Genomic DNA, 22,252 nt, shown 5'->3' on the forward strand with positions numbered 1-22,252 from the left:
GGGTGTGTGGCAGGCAATCACCTTTATGCATCTTTTTATGATGGTAGTATACTTCAATCAGAGTCCCTGTAGCTCCTTTAACCTTTAAGTTATCCTTCATTCCTTCAAACAATGGGAAATAGACAGAATTGGAGAGAAAACCCAAGGACAGTTCTACTCCCATTGTCCTCTGGATCGGTGGGCCTCACCCCTGGCATGAAAAGGAACAGGAAGTCTACATCTGATTAAATCTAAGAGGTATCGAAGGGTTTTATGGAGAACATTCAGTACAACTGTCGGTATCTCATTTCAACTCAAAACATCAAGAGGTTGCAATAACTTCTGGTAATTAGTAACATTAAAGCAAGGGTACTGTGGATCAGTGACATAACGTTTAATGACACTGTGTCCAACTGGAAGGACAGACTGACTGACTGACCCCCCCCCAACAGCAATCCTGGAGGCCCAAGCTTTAGCTGTATCAATTTCCGAATTTGACTGCCCCCAGAAGTCTCACCTGGAGAGTGCTTGGTCCAGACGGGGCCACTCTAAAGACAGGACTTCTAACAGCTCTATGGCCTCTGTCTTCCTGTTTTGACAACCCCAAGACAAATCACTGCTATTAAACCAGTTAAAAGTCAGATCTTCCATGTCAAAGCCGCTACATTTGAGGTCAAGAGTATTAGTCATCAGCCAACCCATCCATCCGTCAAGCCCTATCTCTATACATGCACGTATTTCAACAAGCTTGACTATTACTTAAGCTGCATTCATGTATATTTCATTAAATGAGCCCTGAGTTAAGTGTCATACTATCTCTACATTTTCCTGTTCATCCAAGCGCACAAAATGGAAAAGGAAAGAACATTTCAAAGGAGAAACTATTAAGGGATGCAAACATGGCATTGGCAACCATTTTACAAGGCACACGACTTCACACGGCTTTACACGCACACACACACACACACACACACACACACACACACACACACACACACACACACACACACACACACCCACGGAGACAGACAGAAATACAGAGAGAGAGAGAGAGAGAGAGAGATAGAAAGAAAGAAAGAAACAGATATAGAGAGAGAGAGAGAGAGGAAGAGAGGGCGAGACAAACACACACACATCGACATTGCTGATGTGTGCCACTACCTGACAAAAGGGTCAAGAGGTCCAGCTGAGAGATGGCTTAAAATGATGACATCGTTATCATTATGCCACCAGTGATGCAGGCAGAGGGCACGCAGGGTAGCACTGCAGGGTAGAGGGACAGAAATAACAGCACTCTGTAAACATCATCATCCCCTCCAGCAACACAGTCACAGAGCGCCCTGCCACTCTGTCTCACTGTGACCATCCCCATCAGAACACATAGCTCTTCAGCATTACAATGGACATGTGACCTGTAAGAATACAAGAGTTGTTATTTTTCAACACAAATACGTGCTCCTGTTTCAGATCTCTGTGAACAAAACATTAGAGAGGGATCAGTAGAACCTATCTATCTAGAACCTAAAAGGGTTCTTCGAGTGTTCCCATAGGAGAACCCTTTGAAGAACCCTTTTTTGGTTCCACGTAGAACCCTATTGGGTTCCATGTAGAATCCTTACCCAGACGGTTCTAAATGGAACCCAAAATACTTCAACCTGGAACCAAAAAGGGTTCTTCTTTGGGACAGCCGAAGAACCCTTTTGGAACCCTTTTTGTAAGAGTGTATATCTCACTCAGATAGAATATATCAATCTTGAATCTTTATATTAACTTTGAAGCAGCTAATGAAAAAACATGTTCTCGACCATGGCAAGTTGAAGCAGGAAGATAGTTGCTACGGAGATAAGTCCTCTGAGCGCGAGGTGTGACCTACACGTCACTGATTTATTCCTCCCTCTATCCCCATTCCCCTCAATACCTCTTTCACCAGCGTCACAGGTCATGTGACTAGGGTACAACACCAGCCACACTCCGTCACTGCCTGCTGTCAAAGAGGACAAAGACAGTGACATTGCTTTTTTTCAAAGTCATCCCTTCACATACGACGAGTGGGAGAAAATATTTCTGAGTGACACCAAAGACATCTACCTCCTGTTCGCAGCAAGTCAGCAAGTGTAAGAACGTTCTGTTAGCACATGCCATGGCCAGCATCCTTCCACACACACACATATACACACACACAAACACAGAAAGACACTTGTGAAGAAACGTTATGACATTTGAGCTGTGTAAGGCATGTCACAACTTCCCCAAGCGGGTCTGAAAGCCACATCTGAGCAGGTGATGGATGTACTCAGTCCAGGGTGACATTCAGAGAGTCTGTCCCTGTGAGTGAATTAAAAACGCACCCACACACACATACTATAATAACTTGCACACAACCATACATATTTGTCTTGCCTTTTACTCCGACCCACAATCACATCTTTAAGGTAGAATATCAGTGTGTCCAGGAAGTCTAACCCAGAAATGCATAATATTTCCCTCACAGTGTAACAGTAACTCGGTGACGTTAAAAATAGGTTGATGAGGTGAGGCAGGAGTTACTCAATCAGTTATCACAACTAGCAGATAGCTGATGTCTCCCACATGAAAAATACTGTTGTATACTATGGTATTAATAATACAGTATTAACTGTATTGTTTTTGCGGAAAGTCAACAAACCAACCATCTCATCTGCCCTGGCAGTTATCAAAGAAAGGTAGTTGTTTGTTGGCCGTTGACTAGTCAAGATAGAGTCACAGGTTGACAGGCGCACTATGCACACTTCCACAAGTGGCAAACAATGTGACAGAGTTGAGGGCAAGTAAAGTTGTTCTCTCCTCCGTATAGTACAGTATGACTTTGCACTGTATTCAGGGTTCCTGTAGGGCAGTGGTTCCCAAACTTGTTATTGTCCCGTACCCCTTCAAACATTCAACCTCCAGCTGCGTACCCCCTCTAGTACCAGGGTCAGCGCACTCTCAAATGTTGTTTTTTACCATCCTTGTAAGCCAGCCACACACACACTATACCAGGGCTGCCCAACCTTCTTCCTGGAGATCTACTGTCCTGTAGGTTTTCAGTCCAACCCTAATTTACCATATCTGATTCAGTTGGTTAAGGTCTTGTTGAGAAGCTAATAAGTAAAATCAGGTGTGTAAAAATTAGGGTTGGACTGAAAACCTACAGTGTGAGTTTTTGTCACAACCCAGCTCGTGGAAGTGACAAAGAGCTCTTATAGGACCAGGACACAAATAATAAAATAATAATAATCAATAATTTTGCTCTTTATTTAACCATCTTACATATAAAACCTTATTTGTTCATCGAAAATGGTGAATAACTCACCACAGGTTAATGAGAAGGGTCTGCTTGAAAGGATGCACACACCTCTGCAATGTTGGGTTGTATTGGAGAGAGTCTAAGTCGTAAATCATTTTCCACACACAGTCTGTGCCTGTATTTAGTTTTCATGCTAGTGAGGGCCGAAAATCCACTCTCACATACAGTGCCTTGCGAAAGTATTCGGCCCCCTTGAACTTTGCGACCTTTTGCCATATTTCAGGCTTCAAACATAAAGATATAAAACTGTATTTTTTTTGTGAAGAATCAACAACAAGTGGGACACAATCATGAAGTGGAACGACATTTATTGGATATTTCAAACTTTTTTAACAAAGCAAAAACTGAAAAATTGGGCGTGCAAAATTATTCAGCCCCTTCGGTTCAGTGAGGATCTCTGAATGATCCAATGTTGACCTAAATGACTAATGATGATTAATACAATCCACCTGTGTGTAATCAAGTCTCCGTATAAATGCACCTGCACTGTGATAGTCTCAGAGGTCCGTTAAAAGCGCAGAGAGCATCATGAAGAACAAGGAACACACCAGGCAGGTCCGAGATACTGTTGTGAAGAAGTTTAAAGCCGGATTTGGATACAAAAATATTTCCCAAGCTTTAAACATCCCAAGGAGCACTGTGCAAGCGATAATATTGAAATGGAAGGAGTATCGGACCACTGCAAATCTACCAAGACCTGGCCGTCCCTCTAAACTTTCAGCTCATATAAGGAGAAGACTGATCAGAGATGCAGCCAAGAGGCCCATGATCACTCTGGATGAACTGCAGAGATCTACAGCTGAGGTGGGAGACTCTGTCCATAGGACAACAATCAGTTGTATATTGCACAAATCTGGCCTTTATGGAAGAGTGGCAAGAAGAAAGCCATTTCTTAAAGATATCCATAAAAAGTGTTGTTTAAAGTTTGCCACAAGCCACCTGGGAGACACACCAAACATGTGGAAGAAGGTGCTCTGGTCAGATGAAACCAAAATTGAACTTTTTGGCAACAATGCAAAACGTTATGTTTGGCGTAAAAGCAACACAGCTGAACACACCATCCCCACTGTCATACATGGTGGTGGCAGCATCATGGTTTGGGCCTGCTTTTCTTCAGCAGGGACAGGGAAGATGGTTAAAATTGATGGGAAGATGGGTGGAGCCAAATACAGGACCATTCTGGAAGAAAACCTGATGGAGTCTGCAAAAGACCTGAGACTGGGACGGACATTTGTCTTCCAACAAGACAATGATCCAAAACATAAAGCAAAATCTACAATGGAATGGTTCAAAAATAAACATATCCAGGTGTTAGAATGGCCAAGTCAAAGTCCAGACCTGAATCCAATCGAGAATCTGTGGAAAGAACTGAAAACTGCTGTTCACAAATGCTCTCTGTTTTGCAAGGAGGAATGGGAAAAAATGTCAGTCTCTCGATGTGCAAAACTGATAGAGACATACCTCAAGCGACTTACAGCTGTAATCGCAGAAAAAGGTGGCGCTACAAAGTATTAACTTAAGGGGGCTGAATAATTTTGCACGCCCAATTTTTCAGTTTTTGATTTGTTAAAAAAGTTTGAAATATCCAATAAATGTCGTTCCACTTCATGATTGTGTCCCACTTGTTGTTGATTCTTCACAAAACAATACCGTTTTATATCTTTATGTTTGAAGGCTGAAATGTGGCAAAAGGTCGCAAAGTTCAAGGGGGGCGAATACTTTCGCAAGGCACTGTAGATACGTGGTTGCAAAGGGCATCAGGGTCTTAACAGCTTGATTTGACAAGGCAGGGTACTCTGAGCGCAGCCCAATCCCGAAATCTGGCAGTGGCTTCTGATTAAATAAACATTTTACAGAACTTGTTGCAATTTCGATGAGGCTCTCTTGTTCAGATATCTGTAAGTGGACTGGAGGCAGGGCATGAAAGGGATAACGAATCCAGTTGTTTGTGCCATCCGTTTGGGGAAAGTACCTGCGTAATTGCGCACCCAACTCACTAAAGTGCTTCGCTATATCACATTTGAAGCTTGAGTTCATTTGCACACAAAAATTCATACAATGATGGAAAGACCTATGTGTTGTCCTTGTTAATGCAGACAGAGATGAGCTCTGACTTCTTAATCATAGCCTCAACTTTGTCCCGCACATTGAATATAGTTGCAGAGAATCCCTGTAATCCTAGATTCAGATCATTCAGGCAAGAAAAACATCACCCAGATAGGCCAGTCGTGTGAGAAACTCGTCATCATGCAAGCGGTCAGACAAGTGCAAATGATGGTTAGTAAAGAAAACTTTAAGCTCGTCTCTCAATTCCAAAAAATGTGTCAATACTTTGCCTCTTGATAACCAGCACACTTCTGTATGTTGTAAAAGTGTTACACGGTCGCTGCCCATATCATTGCGTAGTGCAGAAAATACACGAGAGTTCAGGGGCCTTGCTTTAACAAAGTTAATCATTTTCACTGTAGTGTCCAAAATGTCTTTCAAGCTGTCAGGCATTCCCTTGGCAGCAAGAGCCTCTCGGTGGATGCTGCAGTGTACCCAAGTGGCGTCAGGAGCAACTGCTTGCATTCACATTACCACTCCACTATGTCTCCCTATCATGGCTTTGCGCCATCAGTACAGATACCAACATGAGCAGCAGCTACATTTGGCTACATAGTGGAATTCCCGCTAGAGAGTAACGGTTAATGTAATTGGATGTTAAATATTTGACTAGGCTACCTGTATTTGACATTGTGTTGTTATTTCGCTGAACACTAGATGGTTTAATTAATCTTTTCGGCAGTGAAACGGGGATACTCAGGCAAGAAAAAAACTCACCAAATGTATAGCCCCGTTGGAAAATATAAATGGACCGTTTGAAAATGTGAAGAAATGTAAAAATAAATAAATGTATATATAATATTTTTAATGTGAATCACATTTTTATTTGGCGTACCCCCGACGGCATTGTACGTACCCCTGGGGGTACGCGTACCCCAGTTTGGGAATACTTGCTGTAGGGTGACTAGAGTCACTATCTCCACCCACTCCCAGCACTAGACACGCTGAGAGATGATACATTTAGAAAGCCCTGGTTACTTACTGCTCGTCCTGAGGTCACAGGTATGTATTGCAGACCGTATTATGCGCTGTAGTATGCGCTGTAGTGTTTTTACAGACATTACTGTAGTATATACTATAGTGTTGCTCCATCAGTCTGCTGTTCCTTCTCACTGCAGCCTCACTGAGCAGGCCTGATGGAGACGTGTAGGATAGATGAGGACTACATGATAAATGCAAACTGCAGAATTCTAGTTACTTGGATTTGCCTTTAGGATCCAAGGAGCCAATGCATGAAGCACTTTGCAATTATTCATTCACCTCCTTATCATCCCTCATACAACCATCCTTGTAGACAAATGTCACCAAGAGATGCAATAGTTTCTCACTAACAGAATCAAGATTACTGTAGGTGTGTGCATGCGCATGTGTGTGTTTGTGTGTTTGGGCATGTGTGTATCTATGTGGGTGTATTTCTGAGAGAAGGGACATATGATTATGAGTTAGATTGAAGCTGGAAGATAGAGGCAGCGAGATAGCAAGGGCAGAGAGGAGAACTTCCCTGGAAACTTCTCCCTTTGCCCAGATCAGTCAAAGCAATTCAATCCATCACCTCCCCTCATCTCTTCTCCACCGCCTGTCTCTGTCTCCATTCTGTCCTTAGGGTGTGATGGATGGAGGCAAGCTAGGCATGCTGTTTGTTCCTGCTCGTTGCAGGCAAAGAGGGAGGAAGACCCCTCCCCCTTCCTCCGCCCTGCTCCAGCACCTATGGCCCTTGGTAAGTCCTCATCACATCCCCCCACCCTCCCCTCCACCCCATCCTCTCTTTTAATGAGCTTGCTGACAATTATCCTTGCTGGAAAGGTCCTCTGGGCCAACAGCCTCTCCTCATCAACCTACTTTCTTCCCATTTGTTCTGTTTAGTAGGAGAAGCATGGTTACTTTTTCATACAACAGTTATTAAGGTACCATGTTTTTAGGTATTATTATGTTGTTCTGTTTTCCCCGCATGGTTTCACAGAGTTAAGCTAACATGAACAGTATGATTTGTTTTTTGAGCTTGATACTACTCAAGATGGGCTAGTCCATGGGAGAATCTCAATTGCATACTTTTTGCATCCTCTCTCCTCAAAACCCATTGGATGAGAAAGCCAGAGGTCCCACCCCTTTGACCTTCTCCTTCAATGGGTTTTGAGAAGGAGGCGAGGAGAAAAGAGAGAGGACACGAGGAGTAATGCAATTGAAATTCTCACCATGGACCAACTTATGGGCAGTGGATATCTCAACATTGCTGATCAAATACATGATTATCAGCTGGGCACCTTAAAGATTGAGATAATACATTTTATTTTCACACCCGATAATCTGATCTCCACCTTATATAACCTAGAACAACTTCACCAAAATCCTTCACCTGTGGTCAAGGATGCCCAGATGGGTGGCTTGATGTCACTGTTATATTTATAATGATTTCTAATCAATCACCTGGCTGTACTCAATAATAATAACAAGTAATAATAACAATCGCCCAGGCCATTTTATATCAGAGGAGAGGAAATGTGACCTGTGACTTTTGTCAAATCATAAACGGGTACAATAATCTACTGGGACTTCAGGATACAGCTCACTGCCTCCTAAAATATTCTACCAGTGTCAGCACATGTCCGGGGGGAATAGGAGTTGAGGGGAGATATTACTTGGGTGGCTTGACATTTATCTGCCATGTTGATTGATGTCCCCCATGCCTTTCCACGTTTCCTTCAAGCCCAATGTTAGCTTCATTTTGTTTGCTGACAAATCTCATCAGATCAAACTTGACAATAGCAGGTAAACTGTGAAATGTTCAATCAGAAACAGTTGTCTCTGCAATTTTGCTAAATGGAGTTGCAAGATGTCTGCATTTTAATAGACATACCTTTGCTTGGAGAGAGAAAGAGAGAGAGAGAATGAGAGAGAGAGAGAGAGAGAGAGAGGAGAGAGAGAGAGAGAGAGAGAGAAAGAGAGAGAGAGAGAGAAAGAGAAAGAGAGAGAGAAAGAGAGAGAGAGAGAGACTGAGAGCGAGAGAGAGAGACTAAGGAGGGCCCACAGAAGCACCTTCTGCACAGATTCAGTCAGACCTGAGCCCTGACAGTAAATCTCAGTAAGACAAAAATAATGGTGTTCCAAAAAAAAGGTCCAGTTGTCAGGACCACGAATACAAATTCCATCTAGACACTGTTGCCCTAGAGCACACTAAAAACTGTACATACTGTACCTTGGCCTAAACATCAGCGCCACAGGTAACTTCCACAAGCTGTGAACGGGCTGAGAGACAAGGCAAGAAGGGCCTTCTATGCCATCAAAAGGAACATAAAATTCGACATACCAATTAGGATCTGGCTACAAATAGTTGAATAAGTTCTTGAACCCATTGCCCTTTGTGGTTGTGAGGTCTGGGGTCCGCTCACCAACCAAGAATTCACAAAATGGGACAAACACCAAATTGAGAGCAGAATTAGGCCGATACCCTCTATTTATCAAAAGAACCGTTAAATTCAACTACCACCTGAAAGAAAGCGATTCCCAAACGTTCAATAACAAAGCCATCGCCTACAGAGAGATGAACCCGGAGAAGAGTCCCCTAAGCAAGCTGGTCCTGGGGCTCTTTTCACAAACACAAACAGACCCCACAGAGCCCCAGGACAGCAACATAATTAGACCCAACCAAATCATGAGAAAACAAAAAGATAATTAAAATCAAATCAAATTTTGTTGGTCACATACACATGGTTAGCAGATGTTAATGTGAGTGTAGGGAAATGCTTGTGCTTCTAGTTCCGACCATGCAGTAATATCTAACAAGTAATCTAACAATTTCACAACAACTACATTATACACACAAGTGTAAAGGAATGAATAGAATATGTACATATATATATATATATACAGTGCCTTGCGAAAGTATTCGGCCCTCTTGAACTTTGCGACCATTTGCCACATTTCAGGCTTCAAACATAAAGATATAAAACTGTATTTTTTTGTGAAGAATCAACAACAAGTGGGACACTATCATGAAGTGGAACGACATTTATTGGATATTTCAAACTTTTTTAACAAATCAAAAACTGAAAAATTGGGCGTGCAAAATTATTCAGCCCCTTTACTTTCAGTGCAGCAAACTCTCTCCAGAAGTTCAGTGAGGATCTCTGAATGATCCAATGTTGACCTAAATGACTAATGATGATAAATACAATCCACCTGTGTGTAATCAAGTCTCCGTATAAATGCACCTGCACTGTGGTAGTCTCAGAGGTCCGTTAAAAGCGCAGAGAGCATCATGAAGAACAAGGAACACACCAGGCAGGTCCGAGATACTGTTGTGAAGAAGTTTAAAGCCGGATTTGGATACAAAAATATTTCCCAAGCTTTAAACATCCCAAGGAGCACTGTGCAAGCGATAATATTGAAATGGAAGGAGTATCAGACCACTGCAAATCTACCAAGACCTGGCCGTCCCTCTAACCTTTCAGCTCATACAAGGAGAAGACTGATCAGAGATGCAGCCAAGAGGCCCATGATCACTCTGGATGAACTGCAGAGATCTACAGCTGAGGTGGGAGACTCTGTCCATAGGACAACAATCAGTCGTAAATTGCACAAATCTGTCCGTTATGGAAGAGTGGCAAGAAGAAAGCCATTTCTTAAAGATATCCATAAAAAGTGTTGTTTAAAGTTTGCCACAAGCCACCTGGGAGACACACCAAACATGTGGAAGAAGGTGCTCTGGTCAGATGAAACCAAAATTAAACTTTTGGCAAACAATGCAAAACGTTATGTTTGGCGTAAAAGCAACACAGCTGAACACACCATCCCCACTGTCAAACATGGTGGTGGCAGCATCATGGTTTGGGCCTGATTTTCTTCAGCAGGGACAGGGAAGATGGTTCAAATTGATGGGAAGATGGATGGAGCCAAATACAGGACCATTCTGGAAGAAAACCTGATGGAGTCTGCAAAAGACCTGAGACTGGGACGGAGATTTGTCTTCCAACAAGACAATGATCCAAAACATAAAGCAAAATCTACAATGGAATGGTTCAATAATAAACATATCCAGGTGTTAGAATGGCCAAGTCAAAATCCAGACCTGAATCCAATCGAGAATCTGTCGAAAGAACTGAAAACTGCTGTTCACAAATGCTCTCCATCCAACCTCACTGAGCTCGAGCTGTTTTGCAAGGAGGAATGGGAAAAAATGTCAGTCTCTCGATGTGCAAAACTGATAGAGACATACCCCAAGCGACTTACAGCTGTAATCGCAGCAAAAGGTGGCGCTACAAAGTATTAACTTAAGGGGGCTGAATAATTTTGCACGCCCAATTTTTCAGTTTTTGAATTGTTAAAAAAGTTTGAAATATCCAATAAATGTCGTTCCACTTCATGATTGTGTCCCACTTGTTGTTGATTCTTCACAAAAAAATACAGTTTTATATATTTATGTTTGAAGCCTGAAATGTGGCAAAAGGTCGCAAAGTTCAAGGGGGCCGAATACTTTCGCAAGGCACTGTATATGGATGGGCGATGGCCGAACGGCATAGACAAGATGCAGTAGATGGTATAGAGTACAGTATATACATATGAGATGAGTAATGTAGGGCATGTAAACATTACATAAAGTGGCATTGTTTAAAGTGACTAGTGATACCTATATTACATCCAATTTTTAATTATTAAGTGGCAAGAGATTTGAGTCAGTATGTTGGCAGCAGCCACTCAATGTTAGTGATGGCTGTTTATTAACAGTCTGATGGCCTTGAGATAGAAGCTGTTTTTCAGTCTCTTGGTCCCAGCTTTGATGCACCTGTACTGACCTCGCCTTCTGGATGATAGTGCGGTTAACAGGCAGTGGCTCAGGTGGTTGTTGTCCTTGATGATCTTTTTGGCCTTCCTGTGACATCGGGTGGTGTAGGTGTCCTGGAGGGCAGGTAGTTTGCCCCCGGTGATGCGTTGTGCAGACCTCACTACCCTCTGGAGAGCCTTACGGTTGTGGGTGGAGCAGTTGCCGTATCAGGTGGTGATACAGCATGACAGGATGCTCTCGATTGTGCATCTGTAAAAGTTTGTGAGTGTTTATGGTGACAAGCCACATTTCTTCAGCCTCCTGAGGTTGAAGAGGTGCTGTTGAGCCTTCTTCACCACACTGTCTGTGTGGGTGGACCATTTCAGTTGATCCGTGATGTGTACGCCGAGGAACTTGAAACTTTCCACGTTCTCCACTACTGTCCCGTCGATGTGGATAGGGGGGTGTTCCCTCTACTGTTTCCTGAAGTCCACGATCATCTCCTTTGTTTTGTTGATGTTGAGTGCAAGGTTCTTTTCCTGACACCACACTCCGAGGGCCCTCACCTCCTCCCTGTAGGCCATCTCGTCGTTGTTGGTAATCAAGCCTACCACTGTAGTGTCGTCTGCAAACTTGATGATTGAGTTGGAGGCGTGCATGGCCACACAGTCATAGGTGAACAGGGAGTACAGGAGAGGGCTGAGAATGCACCCTTGTGGGGCCCCAGTGTTGAGGATCAGCTTGGTGGGGATTTTGTTTCCTACACTCAGCACCTGGGGGCGTCCCGTCAGAAAGTCCAGGACCCAGTTGCACAGGGCAGGGTCGAGACCCAGGGTCTCGAGCTTAATGACGAGTTTGGAGGATATTATGGTATTAAATGCTGAGCTATGGTCGATGAACAGCATTCTTACATAGGTATTCCTCTTGTCCAGATGGGTTAGCGCAGTGTGCAGTGTGATTGCGATTGCTTCGTCTGTGGACCTATTGGGGCGGTAAGCAAATTGGAGTGGGTCTATGGTGTCATGTAGGGTGGAGGTGATATGGTCCTTGACTAGTCTCTCAAAGCACTTCATGATGACAGGAGTGCTACGGGGTGATAGTTGTTTAGGTCAGTTACCTTAGCTTTCTTGACACATTGGAAAGAACTAGCAAAACAGAGCAAACTAGAATGCTATTTGGCCCTAAACCGAGCAGAATACCTGACCACTGTGACTGACCCAAAATGTATTTAAATCTTTAACTATGTACAGACTCAGTGACCAGAGTCTTGCTATTGGCTTTCAAGAGAAGACAGGCACAAAATTGAGGTGGAAGCTGAACTGCACTTCCTAACTTCTTGCCAAATGTATGACCATATTAGAGACACATATTTCCCTCGGGTTACAGACTCACAAAGAATTTGAAAAACAAATCAAATTTTGAATAACTCCCACAAGCATTTCGCTACACTCGCATTAACATCTGCTAACCATGTGTATGTGACAAATAACATTTTATTTGATGATTGGGTGAAATATCACAGTGTGCAATCACAGCAGCAAGATACAGTATGTGACCTGTTGCAACAAGAAAAGGGCAACCTGCGAAGCACAAACACCATTGTAAATACAACCTATGTTTATGTTTCTTTATTTTCCATTTTGTAATTAAACTATTTGCACACCATTGCAACACTGTATATAGACAATATTACTTTTGGAACGTCTTTTAGAACTATTCTTTTGGAATTTTGTGTAATGTTTACTGTTAATTTTTGATTGTTTATTTCAATTTTGTTTATTTTCTATTTCACTTGTTTTGTCAATGTAAAATTATTTTCCCCATGCAAATAAAGTCTCTTATATTGAAATTGAATTGAGAGAGTGAGAGAATGAGAGAGAGAGCAGGTAGAGTTGGGATATACTGCCACCTTGTGCTCTACCACTGTACGGTTTCAGGCCTGTAATGTACAATGAACCTCTAGAATCTAATCAAATGAAAAATGTACATTAGCTACAAATTGGGGTATAATAATCTGAGGATAAATTGAGGTATAATTATAAGAGGTTATAATAATCAGATCGGAGAACTCACATCTTTGGTTTGTGGGACCTTTTTAAGGTTTTGCAAATAACCCTAACACTCAATCACAACGGAAATGTCATTGTGCAAAATGGTACTCAGCATTCTCTGGATCTGTGTGCAACAAAAGTTCAACATTCACATTCTGCTACCATTTATGTCAAGCCATCTACGCATACAATTTTATGCATATGTTCGATAAATTCTTTGTATGCACCACATAGAATGCGCTGCAACTGCCTCTGCAACGCAATGCTGCAAGGCAAACAGCGTTCCATTGGAAATTAATGTACTTATGGTGTACCAAAATGCAATGTTGCTGTTGGTGTGATCGAGAAGTAACCCTAGCTTCATGCCCACACCCTGGCTCAACCCTAATCCTAGCCATAACCCTAACCATAGTCTTGGCTCAACCAAATCAAATAAAATGTATTTATATAGCCCTTCTTACATCAGCTGATATCTCAAAGTCCTGTACAGAAACCCAGCCTAAAACCCCAAACAGCAAGCAATGCAGGTGTAGAAGCATGGTGGCTAGGAAAAACTACATAGAAAGGCCAAAACCTAGGAAGAAACCTAGAGAGGAACCAGGCTATGAGGGGTGGCCAGTCCTCTTCTGGCTGTGACGGGTGGAGATTATACAGAACATGGCCAAGATGTTCATAAATGACCAGCATGGTCAATTAATAATAATCACAGTAGTTGTCGAGGGTGCAACAGGTCAGCACCTCATGAGTAAATGTCAGTTGGTTTTTCATATCCGATCATTGAGAGTATCTCTATCGCTCCTACTTGAGAACAGCAGGTCTGGGACAAAGTAGCACGTCCGGGGAACAGGTCAGGGTTCCATAGCCGCAGGCAGAACAGTTGAAACTGGAGCAGCAGCACGGCCAGGTGGGCTGGGGACAGTAAGGAGTCATCATGCCAGGTAGTCCTGGGGCATGGTCCTAGGGCTCAAGTCCCCTGAGAGAGAGAGAGAGAGAGAGAGAGAGAGAGAGAGAGAGAGAGAGAGAGAAAGAAAGAGAGAATTAGAGAAAGCATACTTAAATTCACACAGGACACCGGATAAGACAGGAGCCATACTCCAGATATAACAGACTAACCATAGCCCCCGAGACATAAACTACTGCAGCATAAATACTGGAGGCTGAGACAGGAGGGGTCAAATCCGTAATTTAACTCTTGAGGAATCCCATATTCAGGTTCAAGATGGCAGTGGGCAAACTACGATTGAAAGTTTCAGTTTTTTGATGACATTTGGTACTTTGTCTAATTTCCAAGGCATTGAAGGCATGTCACCAGCACAAGAGTTTGCATCCTGTCTCCAGAAAATCCATTGTGGGTTTACTTAAACAAGCGTGTAATTTATTTTTTAGTATTATTATTATTATTTTTTTTATATATTACTGTAAAACACACATTTGTACAGCAAACTTCAGGAGAGGAAACGGAATAATATGTTTTTTCAGCCATTTAGCATTATGTTGGTTGAAAAGGAATTTGAGTATTTGCGGCTTATCTATGACTCATTAGTTACCAGACAAGCAATGCTGAACCTCTGCAACTAGATGGAGTGCAAACCTCTCTTTTCAAAAGAGCAGGAATCTTACACACTAAGCAATAAGTATTATAGTGATTGGATAAGACATTCTATTCCTCAGTCAAATTCCTTGTTCACCACTAACATGGGTCTGACCTTGCATTTCACACTCAACCACTTTCCCTTATTATTTGCATTCAACCAACTAGAGCGTGCAAAATTGGCATCGGTCTGTAAATATGCTAAGCGGAGTCTGAGATTGGCCAGGCTGTGTCAGGTTGTCAGTGTGTGTTACTGTACCAGAGTTCAGTGTTTATATAAGTCTGTGTGTACACCCAGCAGGTCAGACTCCCTCAGTCCTGTCACCTCCAGAGTGCCTCCCTCTCAATTATGCATTAAGGCTCCTCATCCATCCTCCTCAACACACCCACACCCTGCTGCGCTCTAACCAGAGCAAGGCCTCTTCCCCTTCCCCTCACACTGGACAAATGTTGTCTACACCAAGTCTAATGTTCAGTCATACAGGGAGATAGTCCCTTTGCTCCAAGCTTTCCATGATCTGTCCCTGTACTGTCCCGGGGTAATATTGCCGTGTTACTGCTTTTTTTTCAAGCAAATGTTTTTTTTAGGGAGCATGCTAGCACACTCGTTCCGTTCGGCTAGCCAACTTTGGCGACCCGTCAGCCAAACTGAAGCATGCTAGGCCCTGATCTGGCTATGCCATAGGCTGTGGGCAATAGCTAATTTAGAAAAAAGAGATTTGCTTATAATTCACATGGCATTGTTTTATATAATTGAATGGTAAGAAGAATACAATTGAACATAGCGGAATAAATAATAAATTATATTTTTCACAAATGATTTCGAGGGAGTGCGCACATTCAACTATTATTTGTTGAGCGGTTAACAAAGTAATAATTTACTTAATTTTGTGTTATTTATGCAACTTTAGTTGTGATACAAACCTTAGGGTATATGTTTTGATTTCTAATACATTCTGAGGCTGCATGATGCTGCTCTAATGATGATTAAAAAAAGTAGAATAAAAGGCATGCGCACTAATCTGTTTTTTTTTTGCTCAGGCAGTACACACTTCATTAGTCTCTCATTCACAATTTGACAAGCACTTGATAATATTCTCACCCATCAGACTATTCTAAATGTAATCCTGTCTTTACATATAGCCTACTAATGCATGTGTGGAATATTCAAAAAATTATAATAATCTGTACTACAGCCCCGTCGATGAGAATGGGGCGTGCTCGGCCCTCCTTTTCCTGTAGTCCACAATCATCTCCTTAGTCTTGGTTACGTTGAGGGATAGGTTGTTATTCTGGCACCACCCGGCCAGGTCTCTGACCTCCTCCCTATAGGCTGTCTCGACTTTGTCGGTGATCAGGCTCTGTTGTGTCATCTGCAAACTTAATGATGGTGTTGGAGTCATGCCTGGACATGCAGTCGTGTTGAACAGGGAGTACAGGAGGGGACTGTACACGCACCCTTGAGAGGCTCCAGTGTTGAGGATCAGCGTGGTAGATGTGTTGCTACCTACCCTCACCACCTGGGGGCGGCCCGTCAGGAAGTCCAGGATCCAGTTGCAGAGGGAGGTGTTTAGTCCCAGGAAATCATCATTTTCTAATTAGTTATATTTTATTCCATGATATTGTTGTTACAAAACATATTTGTGTTGACTGTGATAAGGGCATGGGAATGTAAGACAATCTGCTAAATTAAACTAACAAATTAGGCATGCATTGTTCACCTCATGATCTTCAAACAAAAGTTCTGGCCAAACTTTGGTTTCTAAAAGTGAATTCAAAAGCACTGTGGAATGACTATATAGACTAATAGGGCATTTGTATTCATTCTTAGGCTACCTGGCTTGCTTGACTGAGTTAGAGTTAGTATGTTGTTTAATAACCTGTTAAAATGTCGGCTATAGAAGGTTGTAGTGCAGATATCCAATATGCATCAGAGTCATGTCTTTCCCCAGCATTTTCCAACTTATTTCTAGCATGAAGAAATGTGGACTAAAGCATTGTTATAGATCACTTTACATCATCAGGTCCATTTAATTTATTTATATTCTTAATCTATCAACGGGTAGGCCTATGCTTTCAGCCATTTTCTTTAACATTCCCTCACATTCCTCCTCATTTTCTAGCTCTGGTTTTAACGTAACACACCAAGCTCTTCTTTCCCATGACACTGAGAGATTTAAGGAGTGTGTGGTGACAGAAAGAATTGGCTGACAAAATCTGTAGATAGTAGACTATAATTTTGTCTGTCAAACAGGTATGCCCACCTCTTATTTATTGAAAGGGAAGAAATAGGTTCCAACACAAAGCCCTCCTGTTGATAGTAGCCTAAAGTAAAATTACAATAAAGACTTTAAATTAATTAGGCTTTCTCAAATTAGCCTACTTGAAGCACCCGTGCACTGTCCATCTCCACGGCTGCCACTTTAGAGTAATGTAAGTTATGTAAATTACTTGAATATGGCTTATTGTGAGGTCAATAATTCTGATAAATAGCTTCATTATGGGCAAAAAAACATAATGTTTTTATAAAAATAAATGATAGCAGTAGCAAGCTTACCTCCAGTCCCCCTCTCTCTCTCAAACTGAACAGGAGATCAGTAAGCCTAGTCCGTGTGCACAGAAATGACATTTTTTGGGACAAAAAGTATTTTTCTTCCTGGAAGAAGGCTTTGACTCGCTTCCTGAAGTGCCACCATACACAGCACAGTCATTGGTTAGGCAGCACAAAAGGGTTAACATCAGCAAGAGCAAGGCAGGCCGGGGCTCATGATTGGGAACGCCTATCCATTGCAGTGTGTAATGCAGTTTAACTAGTTTGATATACACCATCCCAGCAGTAGCAACCAAAAAAAAGTACATTTTCTCAGAAATATAACTTTACCCTGTGCTTCTCCGAGCATCCTCTTCGAATACCCTAGGCCTATAGCCTATAGTAGGCTACGGATCATTTTATTGATACCACACTAGGCGCACTTGATATTGCACGCCCAGCAGAGAATCAACAATGAGGGGAATAATCATGTACACTTCGAGATACAATAGTAAGCAACTTTTTCTCAAACCCTGAGCAATATGATATTTACTCAATTACAAATTACATGACCCGCCTCTGAACTAAATTAAAAATACTAAACCCTCCCCCGGACTGAATTTGAAAAAGCATGACCCTCCCGCATTTTCCTCCGGGTAAAATGTTTGTACATTTCGACCGCTCCCTAGGCTTTGTAGGCTATGGGCTCTCCAACTCTGTTCCAGGTCACCTAGTCCTTAGGCTACACTTATATTTATTTGGAGAGGGGCTGAGATCCCCTTATGGTTATTGTAAATGAACAGTCAGCCCATGTCAACTGTCAGACAGCCGGTGTCAACCGACAGCCTACCGGTGTCGACTGACAGTGTCCTGCTGAGTGACTTGGAGGCACCGAGGGTAGGCTGGGGTCCATGACTGAGATTTAAAATGATTGACCACTCTTTTATCGCCATAAAATGAGCAGCACCGCTCCTCTCTGTGTAAAGTAAAAGTGCTCCTGAATAGAATGGACCCCTCTTTTACTGTGACACAACCTACACAAAATTGTGTACGTTGCAATAATTATGTCCAATATGGATTCCGTAAGAATAGAGACAGGAGAACCTGATGAGGACGAAGAGGAGGCAGGAGGTGTATGGTTGCCAGCCAACATTCAGTGCCCAGCAGACCAGGAAGACTGCAGTGGAGGAGGAGTAGCAGACCAAGCAACAACAAAAAAAGAAGAGCACTAGAAGTCTTAGTCCAGAAAAAAAGGAGGAAGGCTAACATGTGGGCTATAGGTGTAGATGAGTCTAGGCTAGACTTGTGAGTGATAACATGTTACTGTTTATTATATTGACTCTGTCTAGCACTCCGCGTTCTATTGTCCCACTGTCAATTTTCCTGTTCCACTGACTGAAAGAGCAAAAACAAACTTCGCCTTGGAGAAAGTGGCTGCTTATGAGTAAGTGTAGACTAGATATGTGAGTGATAACCTGTTACTGTTTTGTTCTTTTACATAAAAATTAAACATGGGGGTTATGAATCGTGTGTGTGTGTGTGTGTTAGACTGACAGGTCAGATTTTACTAAGATGAGACTGAGTTGAGGTTAATGTTGGCTGAAAATAATTTAAACACACACACACAACTCGAGTGGAGCCTCTCTCAGTTTGAACGTATGCTTCAGGGACCACTGTAGAATGATCACACCCATGTGTTGGCACACATCAAAAAGGCATTAAATTATATTTTATTAAAAACCGTCTTATTACCTATGCCATATTATAAAATACAATAATTACAACAAATAATTAGAAAAATAATAGGCATGTATTTACTTCATTTTGATATTTCCAAAGATTTATTTTCAAAACAGCCTATATCTTAAATGTAACAACCACACCAAATAAAACCAGACGTTGACAGATGTCTTGGTCCACGACAATAAAAAAAAAAAAGCAAAGACATGACAATTGTGTAGGCATAGTGCCAGCAAAATGACATGACATAGTGCCAGCAAAATGACATGACATAGTGCCAGCAAAATGACATGACATAGTGCCAGCAAAATGACATGACATAGTGCCAGCAAAATGACATGACATAGTGCCAGCAAAATGACATGACATAGTGCCAGCAAAATTACATGACATAGTGCCAGCAAAATGACATGACATAGTGCCAGCAAAATGACATGGAATGCACAAGCATGCCCCTTGCAGCTTTGCACAATCATGGAAGAGTAGCATTCTGATGGCCGAATGTTACCATCGACAATGTAGGATGCCTATAATTCACGTGTCATAGGCCCTATCCTAAATCCAGTTGGCACAACTAACCTCATTGAGGTTATAACACTCTAATGTGGTGATTACATTTAGCTACCTTTGATAAATGGACTTCTTACCAAAATATAACCATGATAACTGTATTAAAAACATTATTGTTTTGGTAGGACAAATGAGCATCGCTAAATAGGCATACATAAATTATATTCTTCCAAAAATCTATGGGTATAGGTCCTAGATGTACAGTCGTGGCCAAAAGTTTTGAGAATGACACAAATATTAATTTCCACAAAGTTTGCTGCTTCAGTGTCTTTAGATATTTTTGTCAGATGTTACTATGGAATACTGAGGTATAATTACAAACATTTCATAAGTGTCAAAGGATTTTATTGACAATTACATGAAGTTGATGAAAAGAGTCAATATTTGCAGTGTTGACCCTTCTTTTTCAAGACCTCTGCAATCTGCCCTGGCATGCTGTCAATTAACTTCTGATGGCAGCCCATTCTTGCATAATCAATGCTTGGAGTTTGTCAGAATTTGGGGGTTGTTGTTTGTCCACCCGCCGCTTGAGGATTGACCACAAGTTCTCAATGGTATTTAGGTCTGGGGAGTTTCCTGGCCATGGACCTAAAATATCGATGTTTTGTTCCCCGAGCCACTTAGTTATCACGTTTGCCTTATGTCAAGGTGCTCCATCATGCTGGAAAAGGCATTGTTCTTCACCAAAATGTTCCTGGATGGTTGGGAGAAGTTACCATCGGAGGATGTGTTGGTATCATTCTTTATTCATGGCTGTGTTCTTAGGCATAATTGTGAGTGAGCCCACTCCCTTGGCTGAGAAGCAACCCCACACATTAATGGTCTCAGGATGCTTTACTGTTGGCATGACACAGGACTGATGGTAGCGCTCACCTTGTCTTCTCCAGATAAGCTTTTTTCCGGATGCCCCAAACAATCGGAAAGGGGATTCATCTGTGAAAATAACATTACCCCAGTCCTCAGCAGTCCAATCCCTGTACAGTCTGTTCCTGATGTTTATCCTAGAGAGAAGTGGCTTCTTTGCTGCCCTTCTCGACACCAGGCCATCCTCCAAAAGGCTTCGCCTCACTGTACGTGCAGATGCACTCACACCTGCCTGCTGCCATTCCTGAGCAAGCTCTGTACTGGTGGTGCCCCGAACCCGCAGCTGAATCAACTTTAGGAGATTGTCCTGGTGCTTGCTGGACTTTCTTGGGTGTCCTGAAGCCTTCTTCACAACAATTGAACCGCTCTCCTTGAAGTTCTTGATGATCCCATAAATGGTGTATTTAGGTGCAATCTTACTGGCAGCAATATCCTTGCCTGTGAAGCCCTTTTGTGCAAAGCAATGATGACGGCACGTGTTTCCTTGCAGTTAACCATGGTTGATAGAGGAAGAACAATGATTCCAAGCATCACCCTCCTTTTGAAGCTTCCAGTCTGTTATTCGAACTCAACCAGAATGACAGAGTGATCTCCAGCCTTGTCCTCATCAACACTCACACCTGTGTTAATGAGAGAATCACTGGTCAGCTGGTCCTTTTGTGGCAGGACTGAAATGCAGTGGAAATGTTTAATGGGGATTCAGTTCATTTGCATGGCAAAGAGGGACTTTGCAATTAATTGCAATTCATCTGATCACTCTTCATAACATTCTGGAGTATATGCAAATTGCCATCATACAAACTGAGGCAGCAGACTTTGTCAAAATTAATATTTGTGTAATTCTCAAAACTTTTGGCCACGACTGTACATTTACAAACAGTGGATATGGCAGTCGGAGATTTCCCCTTTCTAACTTTAAGTTTAGAAATACAAAAAATGTAATATTAGGCAACATCATGGCACAACACCATACTGGCAGCAAATTAATGTATTTGATTAATTCAATGACATTTTATTTGTGTAATGCAACAATCAAAACATTATTTACTCACCACCCACTCAATCAATTAGATATTTTCAACTTTGACATTTATTTGACATTTTATGGATATTATGCTAACATAGTTTCTAATGCAAAATGTCTGCCTGTATAGGGAACAGCTGGGAGCAGTTCTATAAAAGCGGAGTCCAGCAGATCTCTAATAAAATCCGTGTATTTGTCCTATGCACAGTATACGGCAAGAGTGTGTGTTTAGTGTGTGAGCGTTTGTGTGGTGCAAGAGTGTCAGTGTATATGAGGATGGAGTCTTATGAGTGTGTTTTGAGGTATTGCAGGTAGAGTCAGTGCACGTGAGTGTAGGTGGTCAGCCATTGATTAGCTGTTCACCAGGGTCATTGCTTGGAGGTAGAAGCTATCTCTGAGCATGTTGGTAATACCTGATGGGTGGGCAGGACAGTTGGGGATGTGTACACCAAGGAACTTGATGTTCTTGACCATATCCCTGCTCACTGTGCCACTATGTCTAGGTGCAGCCGTCAGGATCAAGATTAGGCAGAGAGAAGGTCACACTCTTTCTGGGGGACACTGGTGTCTCTCTGGGCTGGTTTGCACTGCGTGGTGCACACAGTGCCCACTATTTCCAATTCTTGGCACTACGCAGCACCACCCTCAAGAGATGACGTAAACTCTGTAGAGCACAGACAGGCTTGATAAGGTTACACACAGACACAGACATAC

At 42.2% G+C, this 22,252-nt stretch overlaps 1 long non-coding RNA gene across 1 annotated transcript; it reads right to left on the reverse strand.

The window, feature by feature from the left end:
- Positions 1–12,643: 12,643 nt before the first annotated feature.
- On the reverse strand, positions 12,644–17,533 carry LOC149976076 (uncharacterized). The gene is made up of 2 exons (XR_016488008.1): positions 17,368–17,533; positions 12,644–14,192 (listed from the first exon to the last, which is right to left on the reverse strand). It is a non-coding gene; the product is annotated as an uncharacterized LOC149976076 (long non-coding RNA).
- Between the last annotated feature and the right edge of the window lie 4,719 nt (positions 17,534–22,252).

Source organism: Oncorhynchus mykiss, chromosome 17, assembly GCF_057628025.1.
Source record: "Oncorhynchus mykiss isolate SJ-2025 chromosome 17, ASM5762802v1, whole genome shotgun sequence".
NCBI lineage: Eukaryota > Metazoa > Chordata > Actinopteri > Salmoniformes > Salmonidae > Oncorhynchus > Oncorhynchus mykiss.